The sequence below is a fragment of the Aythya ferina genome (assembly GCF_964211825.1).
Source record: "Aythya ferina genome assembly, chromosome: 2".
Classification (NCBI taxonomy): domain Eukaryota; kingdom Metazoa; phylum Chordata; class Aves; order Anseriformes; family Anatidae; genus Aythya; species Aythya ferina.
The window spans coordinates 131,770,500-131,792,455 of NC_140297.1; the positions used below are offsets into that span (position 1 = coordinate 131,770,500).

A 21,956-nucleotide genomic window follows, 5' to 3' on the forward strand; every position below is an offset into this window, starting at 1 on the left:
AAAGGTTGTGAAATTAGATAAGCTCCTCAAATTGTGATTTTTCCCCCCATATTTTTTTTAGGGCTGTTTCCTTCTTTCTCCTTTCATTTCTCCATTTATTTTTTTTTTCTCTTGCCTTTCTTTCTTCTTTCTTGCCTCTTTTGTCAAGCATACCAGATTCTTCTTTTTCTTCTGTTTCTGTTCTGCTTTCTATCCTTGTCAGGTGAAGCTTGTCAGGTGAAGCTATTTGATAAAACTTATTGTTTGCTTTGCAGCTACTTCCTTGGCCATTAAAAGTTGCCACCAGCGGTGTTGTTGAGGGCCTCTTAGGGGAATGATGCATCTTGTCAGGCACAGGAGCATTCCTGAGAGTAACTCTTCTTCCCCTCCAGATTTGCTTGGATTTATCTTTGTAATGCCATACTTCCTAACAGGGTTTGAGTCCCTGTTGGCTATAGGGCATCTTCCCCGGTGTCCTTTGCCCTTTCCCAGCACTGGGTGCCACCCTTCTGGCAGCACTGAAAATCCTGTCAGGTTTCAATTTTCTGCAATTCAGAAAATTAAGCTCAGTGCTCTCTGCAGTTTCAAGTCCTAGATCTCATCTGGCCAACTATTATTTTTCATATTTTAGGATTTATTTTGCTCTCTTTTGCTTTCTCCTTGCATCTTTCTGATTATTTCTCTATTGTATCAGACTTTTTCTGGCATCTTCTTTCCTTTTCTAGTGTCCAGTTAATATTCTGATTTTCCCAGTGATCCTGGGACTGTAAGGACCTTCAAACTGTGTGCCTGATCTTAAAAACAACAGGGAGAAATTGGAAGTGATGAAAGAAAAATCGGACAGATTGAAGAGGTCTTAGTACCAGGATATTAGAAAATACAGAGAACCAAGAAAAACTATTGAGATAGTATACTAAAAATATGACTGAGTGATGACAATGTTTGTCAGAAATTCTTCTTGGAGCCAAGTCAGCCACTAGTGAAATTGATTTTGCTCCAGTGGAAACTGTGATAGACCACTGTCAACCCTACCATGGAAAAAGAGATTTGGTGGAAAACCACATCTATTAGAATTCTTTCAGCAGTTCTCGTAATGGATTTAGTCCCATCTCTGTTAGCAATTAAACCATTTTCAGATTGAGCTGAATAGGATAAGCAGATCCCATAGCTGATGCAACAAAGAGGATTTTTCAGGTATAGCCATACTGCTATGGGACAGTCAAAACCTCAAAATTATCAACCAAGTTCTAGATATTTCCATCGATGTTAAGACCTACCCTATTGTAATTTATTACTGACTTTAGTGTACCTTCTCCTGTAGCTAAATATAAAAAAATAAAATATTCTTTCTGAATGATTCCAACAGCAGTCTGTTAAAGAAAAGTTTACACTTAGTTCAGTGTTTATATTTTACTTATTTTAAAAGAGCACTCACATTCCTATTAAAATGTATTCTAAATTAGGCTACTGAAAACCACAATTTAAAGCCTCCCTAAAATTAAATGAAATATTTAATCCCACACTACAAATAATGTGTTATGTTCTGCTATATCCTTGTACTATTTTGTTCTGTCTGGTGGCTTTGTTCCTTTTGTTTTGTTTTGTTTTATTTTAATTTAGTAGTCCTTTGCATTTTTTTAGTAGTGATAGCAAAGTAATTTGTCTAAACCAATGTTGCTATTATTATCGTAGCTGTTGCCAATGCTTGCATTTGGAAAAGCGCTATCTTGTGTCTCATTTACATATGCATAATGATACATCAAGTGTCAGTGATATATGGATATATACCTGTGTTGTCTGCTGACAAATGTCCTGCACTTAAGATATTTCTTCTCTTTTATAAAGGGTCTGATTTCAAAAACTGTAAAGAGAACATAAACATTCTCATAGAAGTATCTATGAGATACTTATGAGAGGCTGCTTTATTTTTATGTTCTGCCTTATATGAAGCGGGTTTCCTTTTCTCTGTTCTGTTTGCATTGTGATCTGTCATTGATATTATGCTATGAATTAAGATGCCAGCTATATAACACCAGACACAATGCACAATGTAAATAAAAGAAGTAAAATGCAAGTTTGCAGTTTGGGGAGCAGTTTCTCTGAAACAGAGACTTGCTGTTGATTCACAAAGGCAGTGAATTCTGAAAGTAAATTTTGTGCCAAAGTATACTGTAGAAAATGTGGGAAATTTGAAGATGTTGCAAATGCAGGCAACATGGATAATACATAAATACAATAAGAATCACTATTTAAATGATGGGAGAGAGTTTGATGCATACAAAAAAAGAAAAAACAGTAAAACCTTCAGATACTGTGGTATGTCTTGTATTTACTGATGCTGTTTGAATGTTTGTTCTTTGTAAAATGTTGAGAAACTATCACAGATAGATTTTAGCTTCATTCTTAGATTTCATTTTGCCATTACATATGTGCTATTGGACCAATTCTGGAACTATAAGCATTCAGGGAGTGCATCTCATACGCGATGTGTAACAAGAGTGCACCACAGGTGAATGGGGCTTTAAGAGGGAAACAGTCACCATGACAACTCTATAAATTTTATGGCAGTCTTTTTTTTTTTTTTTTTCCTCCCCAGGATGTAATGTGAGTTTTTGTTCAGACATATTGGCATTCCTAGTCAGGGAGCAGTAATGCATAATTGCATGTGAGCTATTCAGGAGCTTCTCTCCTCAGCTGATCAGCTGATGACTGGACGACTGGACCGGACAGCTTCCCAATGTTTTGCCACAGACTAGAACGTGCAACAATTGCTCTGTCAGTGAAAAAAGTATTCTTGGTTACCTGGTAATTAATTTGTCTCACATAATATCATAGTAATAATTTAGATGCAGCTCAGTGCAAATCAAAATGAAGAGAGGTAGAGCAAGATATAAGTTCTTAGATTTTTGGTCTGAGAGAAAGAGACTTGTCACTTGGTGGCTGTATTCATGCCTTTGTGTAATAAATTGTGTAACCATAGTTCTCATGGACAACTGTTAACAGATAGGTGAGGAATTTCTTAGGATACATGTATATGAACTTAATTTGACAGGGAATTAAATAAAAGAAGATGTTAACCAGAAATTCTTTTTTTTTTTTTTTTTTTGGGAAACAATGTCAGTGTTTTTGATTCCCTAAATTTAACATTTCTCTTGCAGAAATACAGAGGAATTGGCGAAGTTAATTAGGTCAGAGATTGAACAGAAAGCTTCCATTAGAAATGTGAGCCTTTGGATCAGATGCCTGGATGGCCAGACTGTGAAGTCATAAATTTCAGTTACTCTTGAACCTGTGGAGTTTGTAGAAGACCTAATCCCAATTTCTTTATGCACCAAAACACCTAATGGCTTCAATACAGGTAGATGTGCAAAGACTGCACAGACAAAAAATTATTATACACTGTTGAAATTTGCTACTGTTTTCTGTGCTATGAATTGACCGTTGATTTAACTTAACCTGGAAACATCATTCTGTGTCTGAATTGATTAGCTCTGCATTTTCCTGAACCTCTACATTGAAATGTGTTCTCTCTCTTTCTGTCAGTTCAAATAATACAAGGTTTGTCAAGGTTTCTTTGGGATGCCATTTCTAGAGGACCAAGTTAATATGTGGTGCTAGGAAAAGAAGGTGAAGAATGTTTAAGTAACCATAAAATTGTGTCCTGAATTCTGGTCTTCTAACCAGAATCAGATTTTTTATCTGAATATTATAAGTTTTCCCTGAGCCAGCAAAATGTTTAAAAAGGAAGCTTTCCCTGCATTTTTATTTTTAACTTCTTGTTTACATGATGGCTTTCATACCTGTTCTATAAACCTTCCTCCCTGGATCACATTTTTGTGGTACTGTTTGTCATGCACAGAGAAATTCTGCGCAGTTTATAAGAAAATAAAGCAGTTATTTTCAGATAAAGCACATAACAGAGAGCTGGAATTAGTGCGCTGCTATGTTAAGCATCACTACCCTGTGTTAGGGGCCTGGTGTGTGTCTGCTGGCCAGATCATCAGTCAGGCGAGGAAGAGCTGATGTCTACTGCTTGCTGAATTAGCTTTGTTGAGTTGCCATCTGCAGTTCCCTGTTTTATTCTTTAGGATTTTATGGATTTTCATTTCACTGTTTTGCATCTTGAGCCATTGGGCTTGTCACGAGGCCTAGAGTGGCAGGGCCCATGCAAGGTGGCAGAGCAGGGCATCAGGCACCTCCCTGGTTGGGGTCAGGATCAGACGGGCCCACAGGCTCTCCTGTACCCCAGCAGCAGATGTAGTTATGGCCAGATCCAAGCACTACAGCCTCTGCTGAAAGAAGTTCCCCTCAGCAGAGTGGTTGGCCATACTAGGGGCCTCTTGATCCAGTGCTGAAGCCTCCCCACTGTCCCTGGAGGCAGTGACAGCACTTGGAGGTGCTGCTCTGGACCAGACTGGAGGAAACGTCCAAGTACATGCTGGGTCCTGCACCTTGGAAGGGGTAACCCTGGCTATACTTATAGACTGGGGGACAAGATGCAGGAGAGCAGTCCTGCAGAGAGGGATCTGGGGGTTGTGGTTGACAGCAAGCTGAATATGAGACAGCAGTGTGGCCTGGCAGCCAGGAGAGCCAACTGTATCCTGGGGTGCATCAAGGACGGCATTGCTAGTCAGTCAAGGGAAGTGATTGTCTCGGTCTACTCTGTGCTGGTGTGGCCTTACCTTGAGCACTGTGTGCAGTTCTGGGCACCACAGTACAAAAATGACATTAAAGTGTTGGAGAGTTCCAGAGGAGGGCGACGAAGATGCTGAAGTGCCTAGAGGGGAAGATGTATGAGGAGCAGCTGAGGTCACTTGGTTTGTTCAGCCTGGAAAAGAGGAGGTTGAAGGGAGACCTCATCGTAGTCTACAATTTCCTTATGAGGGGGAGTGGAATGGCAGGCGCCAGTCCATTCTCTTTAGTGACCAGTGATAGGACCTGAGGGAATGGAGTCAAGCTGCAACAGGGGAGATTCAGGCTGGATATCAGGAAGAGGTTCTTCACTGAGAGGGTGGTCGTACACTGGAACAGGCTCCCCAGGGACGTAGTCAGAGTACCAAGCCTGTCAGAGCTTAAGAATTGTTTAGACTATGCTCTTAGTCATATGGTCTGAATTTTTGGGTAGACCTATGTGGTGCCAGGAGTTGGTCTTGATGACCCTTATGGGCCCCTTCCAACTTGGGATATTCTATGATTCTATGATACATCATAAACCCCTTCCAGCCTCCCTTCCCTTGGAAGTGGCGACTTGGCAAGAGAAGGTTGCTGCATGCAGGGTCTTTTTCTTATCCAGAGGGAGGACATGTGTGGGGCTGGATATTTGTGGCCATACTTCACACCCGCACGATAGCTGTCACGCTCTGCCAGACCCTGTCTAAACACATGCATTGAGCCAATATGCGGGCTCACTGGTAACCACATCATACACCTGGGGAGACATTCTTTTTTCTTTTTTGTGCATCTAACAGTGTAAAAGTGGCTTTCCATGTTAATGTACAGCAGTTGCTCTTTTCAATTTCTCTTCACTTCCATATTTGTAAGCCAATATTTTTAGAATTTGTTACTTTTACCATTTTTCCCTTTCTTTCCCTTTCTTATTTTCGGCAAAACTACGTAGCATTTTCTGTTGCTGAGGCTGCCAGACATTCTCCTTGATACATGTTTTTTTTCCAGTTTCTTATAACTCAGGCAGACTCTAGCTGTTTGTGATGATTTTTTCCATGGCAATTTCTGCCTCCAGGTGAATCTTTGCATCATAATGTTTCAAACAATACTGTGAATGATGCTAGGGGAAAAAAACAGGTTGTTTTGTCTATATGATTCAGAAGGTTTTCTTTGAAATGCTCAAATAACTTTTATTTGGAGGAGCTGGAGGATTTGGGAAAGATGCCTGTTTGACCCTGTTGGACCAAGGGTTGAGGACAGAGACTCAGATTTTGGAATGTGGAGTCCTGGGAAGGTGCATTGGGCTGGCAGAAAAATGGCTATGGAATGTGTGAGTGAAACTGGACCATGGAAAGAGTGAGAAGGGAGAAAATGTGAGAGATCAGGGTCAGAACTAGAATAAATAGGTTTGGGATTGCCTAAGTGAGTACTCTGGGACAGGTGGCTGGGAGAATCAGTGTGTTTAGGCAAGGATGCTGAGACAGAAATGGTGTGAGGAGTCCAGGGAGAATCATTAGCTGTAGAAATGGGGCTGGGACCACAGGAGCTGTGATTCAGCGATATCTCATGAGGCTTCTCTGTGTGATCACACAATACTTTTGCATATCACCTAGAGTTATTCATTGTGCAGAAGGGATATCTCCTTCAAAGTCATCAGTTCTGTTTAGTAAAAGAGAGACTAGCAGGATGCTAATCTCCCCACTTTATTTATGTATTTATTTTGCATAAGGTGGAAATACTCATGAATATGACAAATTGTATAGAGTATTACAATCCAAATTTTCTGCTGTACAAACAAGTTGATGTAACAAACAATGAAAACAAACTATTCCTCCTAATGTCATCCAGAGCCTGAGGTAACATTACAACTGGTGTTTAAATTGAAGGTGGGGCTAGAAATCAATCTATTGCAATTGTAAGACTGCAATTAGACTTAATTATGAATGACAACACCTCAAACAGGATTTTTTTTTTTTCCCAATATTCTCCCAGGCCTCCTTTGCCTTCTTGGGGTTATTTTTTTTTTCTCTCTCTTGCTCTCTCTTATTTTTATTTTTATTTTTATTTTTATTTTTATTTTTATTTTTATTTTTATTTTTATTTTTATTTTTATTTTTATTTTTTCCCTACTGTTTAAATACAGAGCCTTATGTAACCAGCTAAGATTTCATCTTTTGTAACAGTACAGTGACCCATGACCAGAAGGGCAGCTAACAGCACTGACTTAAAGAACCTGACTCTGGCATCTGCCAGATCTTGAGGAGGCTGATAAGGCTGTGTGATGTGTTTGGCTTTCTCTAGCACTGAGCTTGCAAGTAGGAGTCTGCAGCTCCCACTGAAAATATTTTTTCCCTTTTTCCTTTCCTTCTAGGAATAATAAAATTTAGTTTTGCCCCCCCAAAAAAAGAAAAAAAAGGAAAGGAGTAAGAAAAGAAAAGAAAAGAAAAGAAAAGAAAAGAAAAGAAAAGAAAAGAAAAGAAAAGAAAAGAAAAGAAAAGAAAAGAAAAGAAAAGAAAAGAAAAGAAAAGAATCTTTCTATGAATAGGTCAGAAGAGACTTTTCTTAATAAAAAACTTTCTACAGTTTATATTTTTATATATTTTTATTCCCTTTATAAGGGAATAGGAGATGCTATTGAAAAGAAAACCCTTAAAATATTTTAGAGATCAAATAAATTCAATATCAGGTTTATACAATGATGTTTACATTGCTAAACAAGTAGGCTAAAAGGCTAAAGCCTCTATATTAATTACTTGAACATTAGTCTATTGAGTAATGCTATATATACATCAGTTTACATTGTTCATTTTTAGGCCCATTTAGTCCTTCAAAATTAGAAAACACACTGCAGGAAGAGGAGGAATGGCAGTTGTTTTTTTAGTTCCTTGATTTGTCAATTGACATTTAAAATTAATCATGAGATTAAAACTAAACTTTTAATTTACTGAATAGCCTTTGGTTTCTGGAAATTTGATTCAGTATCACAAGGGCTGATCTGCACAAGTGCTGAGTGTCTCCACAGCAATTGAAAGTCAAGTGAACTGAAGTTTGAATATTTAAACATCCTATATGATATTAAATTGCTTTGAAAAATCACGTCCTAGTTCACAGTTTGGATTCTGTTCTTCTGTGTTACATTTTCTCATTGGTAGGAATTAAATTAATATTATTTCCTCTATCTCAGATTCAGAATCTCAGATCTAACTTTTCCTCTAATCTCGTATTTCTCTCCAAAATGACTGGTAATAATTACAGTGTTTTTTTTTTTTCCTAACCAAACAGTTTTTTTTTTTTTTTTTCCTGAACATGAGATGGATCAGTGGGCTCAGTCTTTTTCTCAGAGGTTGTGTCCATATTTAGAATCATAGAATCATAGAATATCCCGAGTTGGAAGGGACCCATAAGGATCATCAAGTCCAACTCCTGGCACCGCACAGGTTTTCCCAAAATTTTAGACCATGTGGCTAAGGGGACAGTCCAATCGCTTCTTAAATTAAGACAGGCTTGGTGCAGTGACTACATCCCTGGGGAGCCTGTTCCAGTGTGTGACCACCCTCTTGGTGAAGAACCTCTTCCTGATGTCCAGCCTAAACTTCCCCTGCCTCAGCTTAACACCATTCCTGTGGGTCCTATCACTGGTGTTTACAGAGAATAGGTTACCTGCCTCTCCACTCCCCCTTGCAAGGAAGTTGTAGACTGCGATGAGGTCCCCCCTCAGCCTCCTCTTCTGAACAGGCCCAGTGACCTCAGTCGCTCCTCCTATGTCTTTCCCTCTAGGCCCTTCACCACATTTGTCACCCTCCTCTGGACACTCTCCAACAGTTTCATGTCCTTGTACTGTGTTGCCCAGAACTGCACACAGTACTCGAGGTAAGGCCGCACCAGCACAGAGTAGAGTGGGACAATCACTTCCCTTGACCGACTAGCGATGCCGTGCTTGATGCATCCCAGGAAACGGTTGGCCCTCCTGGCTGCCAGGGCACACTGCTGGCTCATATTCAACTTGCTGTCAGCCACAACCCCAGATCTCTCTATGAGGGGCTGTTCTCCAGCGTCTTGTCACCCAGTCTGTACGTATAGTCAGGGTTGCCCTGTTCCAGGGGCAATATTTATTTGAATTATTTATTGAATTGAATATTTGAAATATTTATTGAATTATTTCAATAACAATCACCAGCCTCATCTTTCTTGACCATCCCAAAAGCCAGTTCACACACTAAATTTTCCTAGAGCAGGTCTTTTTTATTTTCTGGATTTGCAGATTCCTAAGCATTTTCTAGTGGAAATATAGATTTGTGGATGGAATCCAAGCCTTTTCACAAAAGGATTTTTTTCTTCTATGCTTACCCTTCATGGACTCATTAAAATTTTGTTCAGTCTGGTAGAAGTCTCTGGGCCACAGGTTAAAAACAACTTCATTGACACTAAACTTTCTGTCTCAGCTCTCTGCAGACATGAAGTTTTCACTGCTGTAATCTGCATTGTGCAGGTTCTGGAGATAAAAAGGAGATTTCTGTGTACAGCCCTTCCTTCTGGACATTAAATCTGCTTAAATATCCCCATCTTTCAACAGCATTTTCAGTAAGATGGATGACTTTTATGTTCATTTAGTGCATCTGGTTGTCCCATTAGAAAGAGAAGCATGTAAAATGAGTGGTGGGAATTCTACACGGGATACAAAATCAACGCTCATAAATATAGCTTGATTTATATAGTGGAGTAGCATTCATTCAAATATGGTCCCCAATGACCAGCCTGCTGACTACACATATCAAAAGATGGACTGCTAGAAAGAGATACTAATACTGCATTAGCTGAAATGGCAATCCCATTTGGCCACCAACTGCAAACCTACCTGGAAGCCACAGATGTGCTTTAAATAATGCTAGACGGGAAATAAAGAGAAATGAAAAAGATATCAGTGCTACTAATTTAAGAAAGGATTAAAAGGCTAGTTAAACAGCTATATTTTGAAGTTTCATTTTAAATTATTCATTGTGCTGGACATGCAGAAAAAATGACAAAGCATGGGGGATATGGTTTAATTAGCCTAAAACTTTATTAACTTGATTCATCTGGGAGCTATCTGGCAGTAACTTGTGCAGTATAGGTTATCATGTCCTCTTCATTCTTTACAGCCCATTTAAAAGAGGTTTTTTCTTCAGCCTGATCCCGATTATCATCCACTGGTACTGTCTCATTGCAATTGCAGGCAAGTTTAGTTGACTATTAGTCCACACATTTTAGTTTTGCTAATATCCGTCACCAGATTGTCTACTGCAACCTTCACAATTCAGTTCAGCCTCTTTCATCTGCCATGGGAAAAGGTACTGGATGTACTCTGAAATGTGGTGGTCTCCTCAGTGTTATGCTAGCCCCTCACAAGGTCTCTGTCTCACAAGGTGCACAATAAGTGGCACATTGGACTGTTGCTGGGTGCCAGACTATAGCAATGACATAGAAAGTACCCGTGCCTCAGCTGGGATCATTCACCAGAATTTCTTACCTGTATCCAGTACCTTAGTCACGCTTCCACACACACCCTTCCAGTAATTCCCAGGCCTGAACAGGGTGCAGATTATACTGGTCATTCACTCCACTCAGTTCTCATTCTCTAATGGCGTGGGGAGCAAACCGGTTCACATATGCCATGCATGCTCTTGTTTCTCTGTTGTAAACAGTGTAACTTTGCCTCAGTCCTAAACCAGTGCACAAGCAGGAGTGTAGGGCTGCCCAGAATTACAATTAACCATAAGGAATGCTGATTTCCAGCCTCTTCCAAATGTAATTCCTGAATGCCCCAACTAGCGTAAAGACTATAGCACGAACCTCTTGTAATATTCTGTTTACCGCCCCTGCTTTGTATTTGATATCTCAAGGTCAAAAGACCATACCGTTCCTGTGCTTTAAGTCTCTAAACTTCCACATGCCCAGTCTTTGCCAAGATAGTTACCTTTTCACTGCTGTAAACAGTCCACAAAGGCCACCTGGACTATGGCCCAGTGCAGAGAAAAACACATTGTTATTTCTGGCATATCTAAATTAACCAGGGACAACAGATGTTCTGTAAAGAATACTAGGAAAAGTCTTTTGGCTCTACTAATTAACTGGCAATTTAATGTGGCTCTGTTTTCCATTTCCAACTTAATTCTGTTCATACTGATTTTTGATTGAGCCTTTTCTTCACTTGAGATTTTCTTTCTGAGCAGGTAATCTGGATGATCTGCTTAGCCTAACAGCATTTTACAGGCTTTCCCCTGAAGTTCTGACACAGAATTGTGAAGACTTTCTATAGGATACAACAAAGCTCTTCTGCATAGTCAGTTCTGACCTGAAGAAGCGTTGAGAAAATTCATAATCATTGGAGAGACGGAAATCACTCAAAGTGTAGGCAAACTAAAAGCAATGGACAGTACAGATATCATTTGAATTTCATCCTTCTCAGGTAATAGGCCTCTCATTTCTGTTTAACTCATTGAACTGAGGCTCACATACAAGCCAGACAAATATGACAAAATATATGAAGCCGAATGTTTATTCAGTTTGCCTTTCTGCTGTCAGGAAGTTAATCATGAGTTCTTTGCATTTTCTCAGTTTTACTCACATGTTGTTAGATATCCGATATGTATGTTATTTTGAGCATGGAATGTGAACACTAGAAAAACTTTGTACTTCATGTTTGAAATCCATGCTTTTTGCTTAACTAAAACAACAGCAACAACAAAACAAAACAGACAAAACAAACAAACAAACAAACAAACAAACAAAACCAAAAACTTCCTGCACCATATTTTATGAATAGCTACATGAAAGCAAAAAAAAAAAAAAAAAAAAAAAAAAAAAGAACAAGATGTATCTGACAGGTAAAAATTGAGGAAAAAAGTGATGGGACACAAAATATTTTTAATGCTCAGTAAACTCTCTCAATGGACTACCAAATATCAAAAAGCAAAGGAAGGCATTGTCTCTCCAAGTGGTTTTAGACATTTCTTTTTATCAGAATAAACAGAGTGTTTATTATTTCTGACCAGCCTTTAATGACACATAGGTCATTGTTGCTCTTGTACTGGGCAGTGGTGTCCCTCAATGAATGCCTGGATCTGTCCTCAAACACATACAATTCCATGAAATCTAAGTAAGTGACTTTCTACCACATTCTGAAATACTGAACACATCTGAGATGAAGAAACTGCAAGGCTTTTGAATAGAAATTGGGAGAAATGTTTTACTAAATAGCATGCCTTAAGCATTTGCCTTTAGGTAGGTCACTTCAGCAGAGCAAAACTGTTCATGCAGCCTTCCTTTTTGAATACCAGGTTTGACTTATAGCTCACATGGACAACAAATCTATCAAATCTAGTTTCAAAATGTATTTGTTATAAGTTTCAAATGGGCCATGTTGTTGAAAATTCCAAAACATCACTTGCCTATATAATACAAATTAGGCTATCTGGTTCATGGCAGTATCTTTGTCTAGTGTAATAGTGTATGCTGCCAATCCTGTTTATGAAATCCTCAGTACACAACAGCAGGAAAACACCAGGTACTTGAATATATCAAGCAGGATTATTTTGATATAGAAAGACTGACAAACAGTCACATCCAAGAAGATATTTTACTTCATGCATTAAAAGAAAAGAAAGGGTAAAACAGAAAGGAAGATTTGGCGCTTAGTATTCATGAATAGAGTTGTGCAAATAATAGATCTTTTGGTTCAGTGGCCTTTCAGAAATGTATATACCTGGAATTTCTTGGGGTTTACTGAACATATTCAATCCTTATTTTCATTTTAAAATGCACTTACATAGCTCTGTTTGTCAAAACTGATTTTTTTTTTTTTATTTCTCACTTTTAATCCCTGCATTTCCCACCTTAGACTATTAATCAAATAGTATCAGCATTTGTTTTACTGCTCTAAAACTTTGTTTTCAGCTATTTTTCTGCACAGTACACTTTGAACAGCTCTGCTTATGAATATTGTGTGCAAGAAGAAATAGAATGGTGCTCTTATAAGAAAATAAAAAATAAGTATGAAAACTTATGGATTTTGAAATCTATACCATGTACAGTCAAAACATATACATTCAAACCATATACATTCCAACCAAATATATGCTGAAGCATTGTGTAGATTTAACACATTCTATATCTGCTGTCAAAGTTCATAAGCTAGGACAGATTCAAAGAAATTTTCTAATGAATTTATGGTTCTTGGCCTTGGAAAGATGTAGGCATGGACTAAACAGTAATTACAGGGAAATAAAATATCATATCCGTTGTTGATTGTAGGGAAATAGATCTCACACATAAGAAGTAGATTCCATAAATGATTGTTGCAAAATGTTTGCCTTGCATGGAATACCCAACATATTTACTAAAGATAAAAGATGTAATTTATATTGGCTATTATAACTGTGTAAATTTGCAGCACCAGCAGAATTTTAGCATATCTCTGCCTTACTTTCATGAAAAATAAACACCCCCTGTCACATCTGTCAAGAAATTATTTAACAAAAGCCTACTAAGGTAATAATTCCTTGGGCAGAAATTCCAGCAGAGAGAAAAGGCAAACTAGTATAGCTACTCAAGACATAGAGCATATGTAAAAAATGCATAGAATTAGGGAAATTAAGGCTGGAAGGGCCCTTGGGTGTGGAGGGATCCTCTAGTCCAACCAATGTTCAAAGCAGGGCCAACTTCAAAGGGAGTTGAGGCTGCTCATGGCCTTGACCAGCCAAATGTTAGATGGGGAGAGCACAACCTCATTGCATCTTGTTCCAGACAGAACATGAGCCTCTGAAGGCTGAGAAAAGGAAGTTTCTCAGAGTGGAATGAGACAAAGTAGATAAAAAGCAAAATTCCTGTTCTAAAACACTACTCAGCTAGCAGAAATGATGTGGTTTCTATTTTGAAGGAAAGTACATTAGTGAGTGCCCCAGGCTGGCATGTAAGCAAACGTACTGGTAGCTCCAGTGGGTGATGCTTCAGAGCATCGGGACATTTTAGGGTTAATTATAATGTTTGCAGTGCACTGAAGAACTCTCTCTAGGTATTTCATGGAACAGGAAACACTTCCCGCAATTTGCATTAACAATATTGTAATTCATGAAAAGTGTGTCAGATACACAAATATTAATCTCTAATTCTGTGTCACCACAGTGACAGACATTTGCACAAAATAAATCATCACCATAATTATAGCTGTTAATTGGGCATTCAGATACCTTTCTGGTTAAATGAGTTGCATTCATGATAGGGTGATAGGGTTTTGTATCTGATCTGCCTAAATAATTGCCCTTTTTAACTTTACTGACACCAATCCCCTAGCCACACTTTAGGGCTTATTTACGTCTGCTATCCTTCACACTCGTGGAATGCAGAAAAAATTAAAAGCTCAGAACAGGAACAGGAATGTACAGTCTGCTCAGTGCGTAAAAGTCCACAATGGGATAGTCATGTGGCACAAAAACATATGTACAGTTGTGAGGAAAAAGACAGAAACCTAAAATTCTTTAATAAACAATGGATGGATATGATATGGAAGGCATTTCACAGCTCCTATGTGACAAAATAGGTTATTCTTATATCAGTGTTAAAAAGTCTTTTGAGAGGAGGTAGTGGAGACACTTTTCCAGAGATGAATGATACATTATCAGTTCCTTCATTAGTATACATTGTCAGTCACTTTGTTAGGATTTGTTCCTATGCTTTTCACTGTACTAATATTTACTTATATCTATTGTCTCCCCACTTCTGACCAGTTTCTGTGCTCAAAATCATCATCAGTGATATCAGTGTAGCCCAAGGAGTAAGTATGCTCTTGGCTTTGTCATTCTTATTTATTTTTGTGTGTGATTGCTTTCTATTGGCAAACTGAATCCTGTGCATGTTCTCTTTCTGATTAGTACAGAATAAATGGGAAGGGTAAGTGACAACATTTGACTTTGCCTATTCAAGCAGTGACACAGGGTAGGACATGGGAATGAATAAAAAGCTGTTTGAAATTAGGCAATATGCACGTGAAAATGAAGATGTGTCAGCTAGCGAATAGAGCTGGGTCAGGTCTCAGACCTCTGCTACCTTTAATGGGACCAACTTCTTGTGAGAGGAAACTGGAATAATATTAAGTGAAGCATGGAACAAATAAAAGCTCTTGGAGAACTGCTTTGAAAAATGAGCGCTCTCTGGCAAATGAAAGTATGTCTCAGTTGCATAATACTGATACGTCCAGCAGGCTCAAAGCAACACAATTACAGCAGGAGTGCTATTGTACCAGGGACAGAAGATAAATGAAGTATTGATTTCTGAACCAGCAGCATGCCACAAAAGGGACATACACTATTTCCATGGGGCCAGATCCTTACTTGCTGTAATTTGGTATTTCTTCATTGAAGTCAAGCTGATTTATGCCAGCTGTAGTTCTGGCCAGGTATATTTATAACAAGGAGGTGTAAATAAAAGCCATGCTCAGAATGTTTGGTTGGGGTTGGTTTCCAAAAGCAGAATGATGAATACACACACATTGCAGTTTATCAGTTCTTTCAACTTACTGCAAATCTCATCCTTCAGATAATTTCCGATTGGTCTTTAGCTTTTCTAAATAACTAATTTCCCTTGCTTCCTGGAGTTCTGTCTCAGCCTGGTGTTCTCCAACTCTAGAACTAATTTTCCTGCAAAGATATAAAGACAATTGCTAACATGTCCACTGCAAGCTCTCCTGCATCATGACATGGACTGGCTTTTCCTGAAAAAAATTAAAAAAAAAAAATATTTTCCACCATGAAAATATTAATTTTTTCCTTTGGGTTTACTTTATACTTGCCAGAATGTGCCACCACAGTGGAGAGTGATCAGAGCTGAAACATCAGCTATGTATCCTGCATGTATCAGTGACTGTCAGCCATACAAATTGGACCACTGTTTTCTGCATACTCAGAGGTGAATCTTGGAAATAAATCACATCATTCTAATGGTTTCAAGGCTCTGTTATGAATGCAAGCAGTGTGCTCAGAGCACGTGTCATAACACATTGATGTACCGCCAGGACAAAGCACCATGGCACACTCCTCAGAAACTTTTACGTTTGTACCTATCTATTCTATTCTATAAAAAATCATTCTATGTGTGCATTATTTGTTCAAGTGAAGTAAGGAGCAGCTAATCATTCACGGTGGAATAGCCAAACAGAAGCTACGTGGCAAGTTAATCCCTATACTCTGTCCTCAAGCTTTTTGTGGTTGCAGTGCTATTAAAATTTTGAAGATCAGCAAAAATGCTGCTGATGTCCCTGTTGGTCAGCAGTTTATTTTACTTTCATATACACTTCCCATAGATCTGCATGCAGCATTTCCTGTTTTCAGTATACATATTAGGGGAAACAACATAGGCAGGCTCCCTGACAGCCAGCTTTGGTCACTTTTGGCATTCATTGACCTAAACAAGAACACAGACAAAATTCTCTTATTCATTTATTTACGTAAGTGAAGAAGAGGTTCCAAGCTACTTTAGTATCAATCTAAACTTGTCTAAATATAGAAGAGTGTAAAAATCCACTGGAATATATCTCTGAAATATTTTTATCAAATTTTCTTCTCGGAGAATCACCTGGACAATTGTTTTTATTTATTTATTTCCTCTTTCAGGCATTTAAAAGGCCTTGATGCATAATATATACTTACATGTAATTTCATCCTAGCTACACTTGGTTTTCTCTGACTTACACCATTGTAAGTGAGACAAAAATGTCATGCTACTGAGGACTGAAGTATATGTTTGACACATTCAGAATATTAAGGCATGTTGTAGAGAAGATTTTTTTTCAAAAAGCAAAAAATTCCCCCATAGTTGTATATGTGCAATAATTGCTGGTAATTGGTGACTGAAATTAAAAACAAACAAACAAACAAACAAACAAAAAAAAACATTCCCAGTAGATAATGTTGCTTTAAAAGGAGTTACTAAGAGTACATTATTTTCTATTTGATATACTAATTTGGGTTTAACTATAGATCAACTGGATTAACACATGCCTCTTGAATCTTGTTAACATATTTTAATCAGTCTATGGATTTAATACTATTCACGATAATATCCAAAATAGAGCCATTCAAAGATTTTGCTGTCTTTTTTTTTCAAGTTCGTCATGAACCATTTGGACTCTGTACTTGAAGATAACTATCCCTTAGTCAACTTCAATGTACAATGCATGGTACCAATATAGGACTTAACACAATCATTAAAGATTCTATTATGGTGTAAAACAGAATCATGAATCTGAAAGCCTGTATTGATTGGTTAGCAAATCTTTCCCCATAAAAACACATGTATTTTGATTTGTTTATAATCAATAATATTAAAAAGAAAACAAGAAAAAATATCAGTCCCTTCTGGGAAAAAAAAATCATTTTTACAAGAATTTTTCTTCTTTTATTTTTCTTGTCCTGTCCTGTCCTCCTTCATCTGTCCCCCATGTTTTGTTTATTTAGTGGAAATTTGGTAAACTGGATTTCCTGAATTTCATCTGCTTAATTAGCATAGAAGCTGATAAGCCTGTTGTAGGGGTTTCCTTTGTTTTCTGAGAGTGCAAAATTCATATATCACCACAGATTTACATTCTGCTTAGCGTAAATACTTAAACACCTTGTGTGGTGCATGCTGACTTAACATAATGTTTCCAGTATTTCTCTAATTCATCGAAATGCAAAAGAGGACTCTACATTCTTTTGAGCTTTCCTGGAGGAAATTGAAAAGTGGATTGAGTATACACAGGGAAAGGTGCAGAATGGGATCATGCAACTGAAATCTCACATTTGAGGAGACGGCAGGAAAAATGTCTTGCGTTTGTCATAGCCTCTTACTCAAAATGGTCCTGATTCATTTAATGAAGCAATCTTTTATAATAATAATAATAATAATAATAATAATAATAATAATAATAATAATATTTTTCCAGGATACACTGGTTTAACAGTAGAGGTTGTGAAGGTCCAGAGCATGGAGCTGACAATGAAGAAGCAATAAATTTGCTCATCTCCTTCCTACTAAGATCTATACCTGGCGCTTGGCCATAGACTACCACCAATCAAAGCCAAGTTGTTACAATGAATTCTGAACTTTGTTGAAAAGTCAATAGGAAAAAATGGACCTTAAGCAACAGAAATATAGAAAATGGTACAACTTTATTCACATAAATCAAAAATGGAAATCATGTCATTTAAGAGTGTTAAGAGTGTTAAGATGTCAATCCAGATTGTTAAGAAGGGCAATTTCATAGAATCATAGAATGGCTTGCGTTGGAAGAGACCTTAAAGATTGTCTAGTTTCAAAACTCCTGCCATGGGCAGGGATGTCACCCACTAGGTCAGGTTGCTCAAGGCCTCATTGAGCCTGGTCTTGAACCTCCGGGGATGAGGCATCTAAAATTTCTCTGGGCAAATTTGCAACAGAACATTACACAAATGGAGAATAATCATTGAAGACAAAGAAAACCAAACAATTTCTTCCTTCAGTAAAGGAATAATTACTTTTCCAGCTTGCTGCTTTTTGTCACAAAGATATATATGTGTAGCTGGAATTAAGAAAGGTGATTTTATTGTTGTTTTGGTTTGGTCTGTTTTTTGTAGAAAGATAGTTGCTTTTAAGAAACAGAACTTAGGGCCCTGAAAGCCAAAAGATTTCAGTTTACTGCTCTTAATCACATTGATAACTTTTTCAACTGAAAGTGATTCCAGGTGATATTTTTATTTATCAATTTCCTATACAATCAGGATTAAGCATTGTGGAACAGAGATACTCATAATACAACCTGAAGGAAGCATTTACAGTGATAAAAAATTAAACACCCTGCTATTTTATTATTATTTATTATTTATATAGTATTAAAAGTGTCCATAAAGCTTTGCAAACATGTGGAAGGATACACAGAAGCTAACAGTCTAATTTAAACAGATACAGCACTATGAATAATCAAGTATACAGGCAAAGCGGAAGAGGAAAGCTTTGATGGTAGCTGTTGGATGTGACATGAATCCTCAAATCTGTATGCATTCATGGGCTATCCACATTCAATCTATCTTCTCCTAGGTGGTACTGAGAGGTCAGCTTCTACCTTTCAGTGGCCTAGGAAATCAGCTACTGTCATTGACTAGTTATGTTTTCAGACAAGCTTTTTTCTGCTCTCCCTTATTTTACTTGTCATTTGAAAAAGCTCCTTATAAATGTAAGTAAAGAAGTTCTCTTTTAAATGTCTCTTTAAATGTTACCTGAACTGAAAAACAGTTAAAAAATGTTTCAGTTTCTATGATAAGGCTTTTGCTTACAATGTTGACAACAGATGTATTTTTTTGGTATCTATTGGCTTTTTTCTTTCAATCTGATGATTGAGTTCTGAAGACAGGAACTATAATTTTTTTATGTACTTGTCCAGAAATGCTTTGTTCAATGCATGCCTGGAATTTGGTGCAAAGAAAATTTGAAAAATAAATAGATCTTATTATAATTGCCAATGAGTTTTAAGGATGAAACATATAGAGAAGGAAAAAAAAAAAAAAGGCCAAAACCACAAAGTAGTGATCCAGTAGAATGGTTTAAAAATTCTAATTGTTAGAAGGAATACATTCTTATTCCAAAATATCACTCATGCATTGCAGACAATCTCCTTACAATCTTCCTAGGTTTCCCTCCCTGTCTGCTTTCTCTCTGCCCATTGAGGTTGAGCATATGTATCCAGTGTAGGTGCTGACGGGAAAAACAAGGTATAACAAGGTATGATATTGTTCCTATAACCTGTAGTCTGTATCTTTACCTGCCACAGCAAGAAGCCAGACACAGATTTTTAGAGCCAGTTCTCTTTCATGTTTTCATGAATGACTTGGACACACGACTTGCATAAGTAAGTTTGAAAATGATACTAAACTAGGAAGAGCTGTGGAATCCCCCTGAGGGTACAGAGGCCTTGCAGAGAGATCATGATACATGAGAGGTCTGGGCAATCACCAGCTGTATGAAATTTAACAAGAGCAAATGGTGGATTCTGCACCTGGGATAAGGACAACACTGCGTCTATGTACAGATTGGGGGGGGAGTGATTGGAGAGCAGCCTTGTAGAAACAGATCTGAAGTTCTGGTTGATAGTAGGTTGAATATGAGTCCACAGTGTGCCCTAGCAGCTAAAAGGGCTAACTGTACCCTGGTGTTCATCAGGCACAGCTACCGTCTGGCTGGGGGAAATGATTGTCCTGTTATGCTCTGGTGCAGCCTCACCTCAAGTGCTATGTGTAGTTTTGGGCACAACAATATAAGAAGGACATAAAACTACTAGAGAGTGTCCAAAGGAGGGCTACGAAGATGGTGAAGGGTTGAGAGGGGGAGGTGTATGAAAGGTGGCTGAGGTCACTTGGATTGTTCAGCCCAGAGCAGAGAAGGCTGAGGGGAGGCCTCATGGTGGCCTGCAACTTCCTCATGAAGGGGAGCAGAGGGGCAGGCGCTGAGCTCTGCTCTCTGGTGACCACTGATAGAACCTGAGGGATCAGCATGGACCTGTGACAGGGCAGGTTCTGATTGGGTGTTAGGAAATGTTTTTTCACCAAGGGCTTGTTTGGGCACTGGAACAGGGTCCCCAGGGAAGTGGGCACAGCACCAAGCCTGTAGGAGTTCAAGACGTGTTTGGACAATGCTTTCAGACACATGGCTTGATTTTTGTGTGGTCCTGTGTGGACCCAGGAGTTGGACTTGATGCATGACCCTTGTGAGTCCCTTCCAATTCAGGATAATCTATGATTCTAGCCTCTTTGTATCCATTATCCATTATATCACACTAGAAAATCTTTTTTATTTTATTTTATTTTATTTATTTATTTATTTATTATTTTTAATCTCAGGCTTGTAATTCATAGTTGCACATGAAAGAGTTAAGTCTCAGCCTAGCTGCATGTGTAGAAGGGGCAGATACTGCAGCTCGTACAGTGCTGTAACAAACTCCAGTGTAAGGAGAAAGAGATAGGAGCAGAGCAAAGCAGAGCTAAGAAGTGGTCTGGAGCTTACAAGTGAAGAACATGACACAGATTGGAGGAAAAAGGGATATCCTCTGTTGCTTAGGCCTTTTCTGGAGTCTTGAGATGCAGTCTGGAAAGAGGAAATGTGATGATCAAGAATTTGGACAAGGAGTAAGGTGGCTACATACATGTATAAGGAAGGAATTCGCTGCTTACAAGAGGTAGATAGGACTTTTAAGATATGTCACACAAAAGATACAATAGAGCTAAATTTTAGGCCTACTTGCAGGGGGTCAGGTTACCCCAAGGAGGTAAAGGATGTGGAGGTAGTAAAGGAAGACAGTCATGGGAAGAGAAAAAAGGAAGAAGAGGATGTGGTACTAATGACTCTGTGTTTATTTCACTTAAAAATGCCAAGAAAGGTATAATTTGGCACATATGAAATTATACACTTCACTTGTAAGAGAGAAGCATCAGTGTATTTATTGGTATTATATAGTGATCTAACAAAGGTTAATTGTAAACAAGATAGTGACTTAATAAGATTTGAGATGGCAAGGTACACTTGTTTATTTATTGCATAGAGGACAGGGTAAGTAAAATGTATCAAGGAGAAGCTCTCATTGAGTCATGGGGTTCAGAGTAGACCCTCTTGCTTTTTAAACTCCTAAACTAAAGAGGTAAGGAGCTTACGTGCAGCTCAATCACTCCTAGTCTCAGACTAGGTCAGTGGTTTATGTCTAAAGGTTTATAGCATAGAATCATTAGGGTTGGAAAAGACCTCCAAGATCATCTGGTTCGACCATCACCCTACTACCAATGTTATTAAACCATGTCCCTAAGCACCACGTGCAACCTTTCCTTAAACACCCCCAGGGATGGTGACTCCACCACCTCCCTGGGCAACCCATTCCAATGCCTGACTACTCTTTCTGAGAAGAAATATCTCCTAATTTCCAACCTAAACCTCCCCTGCTGCACCTTAAGGCCATTTCCTCTAGTCCTATTACTAGGTATCTGCGAGAAGAGGCTGATCCCCAGCTCCCCACGCCTTCCTTTCAGGTAGTTGCAATTGATCTAAGATATAATCGTAGTGAAGCTTACATGTTTTAGCAAGCTATTAACCACTTACCAAGGTTCTGTTCTGGCAAGGAATCTCTTGTGAACAGTAGGGGATTTCTGCAGCAGGCATGACCTTGAGAGGCGTACCTACTCAAGGGGAGATCCTGGTAGCTCCGAGGGCTCTTGAACTGCTAGTTATTTATGGGATAAGAGGATGGCCTAATGGTCATATTACTTTTTGGTGCATGCTCCATTGGC

General features: G+C 38.4%; 1 long non-coding RNA gene across 1 annotated transcript in view; it reads right to left on the reverse strand.

Moving 5' to 3' along the window:
* Positions 1 to 396: 396 nt before the first annotated feature.
* Positions 397 to 21,956, reverse strand: part of LOC311431883 — a 54,028-nt gene continuing 32,468 nt past the window's right edge. The window contains exon 4 of the long non-coding RNA XR_014689689.1: positions 397 to 524. This is a non-coding gene — a long non-coding RNA (uncharacterized lncRNA). The remainder of the gene's footprint in view (positions 525 to 21,956) is intronic.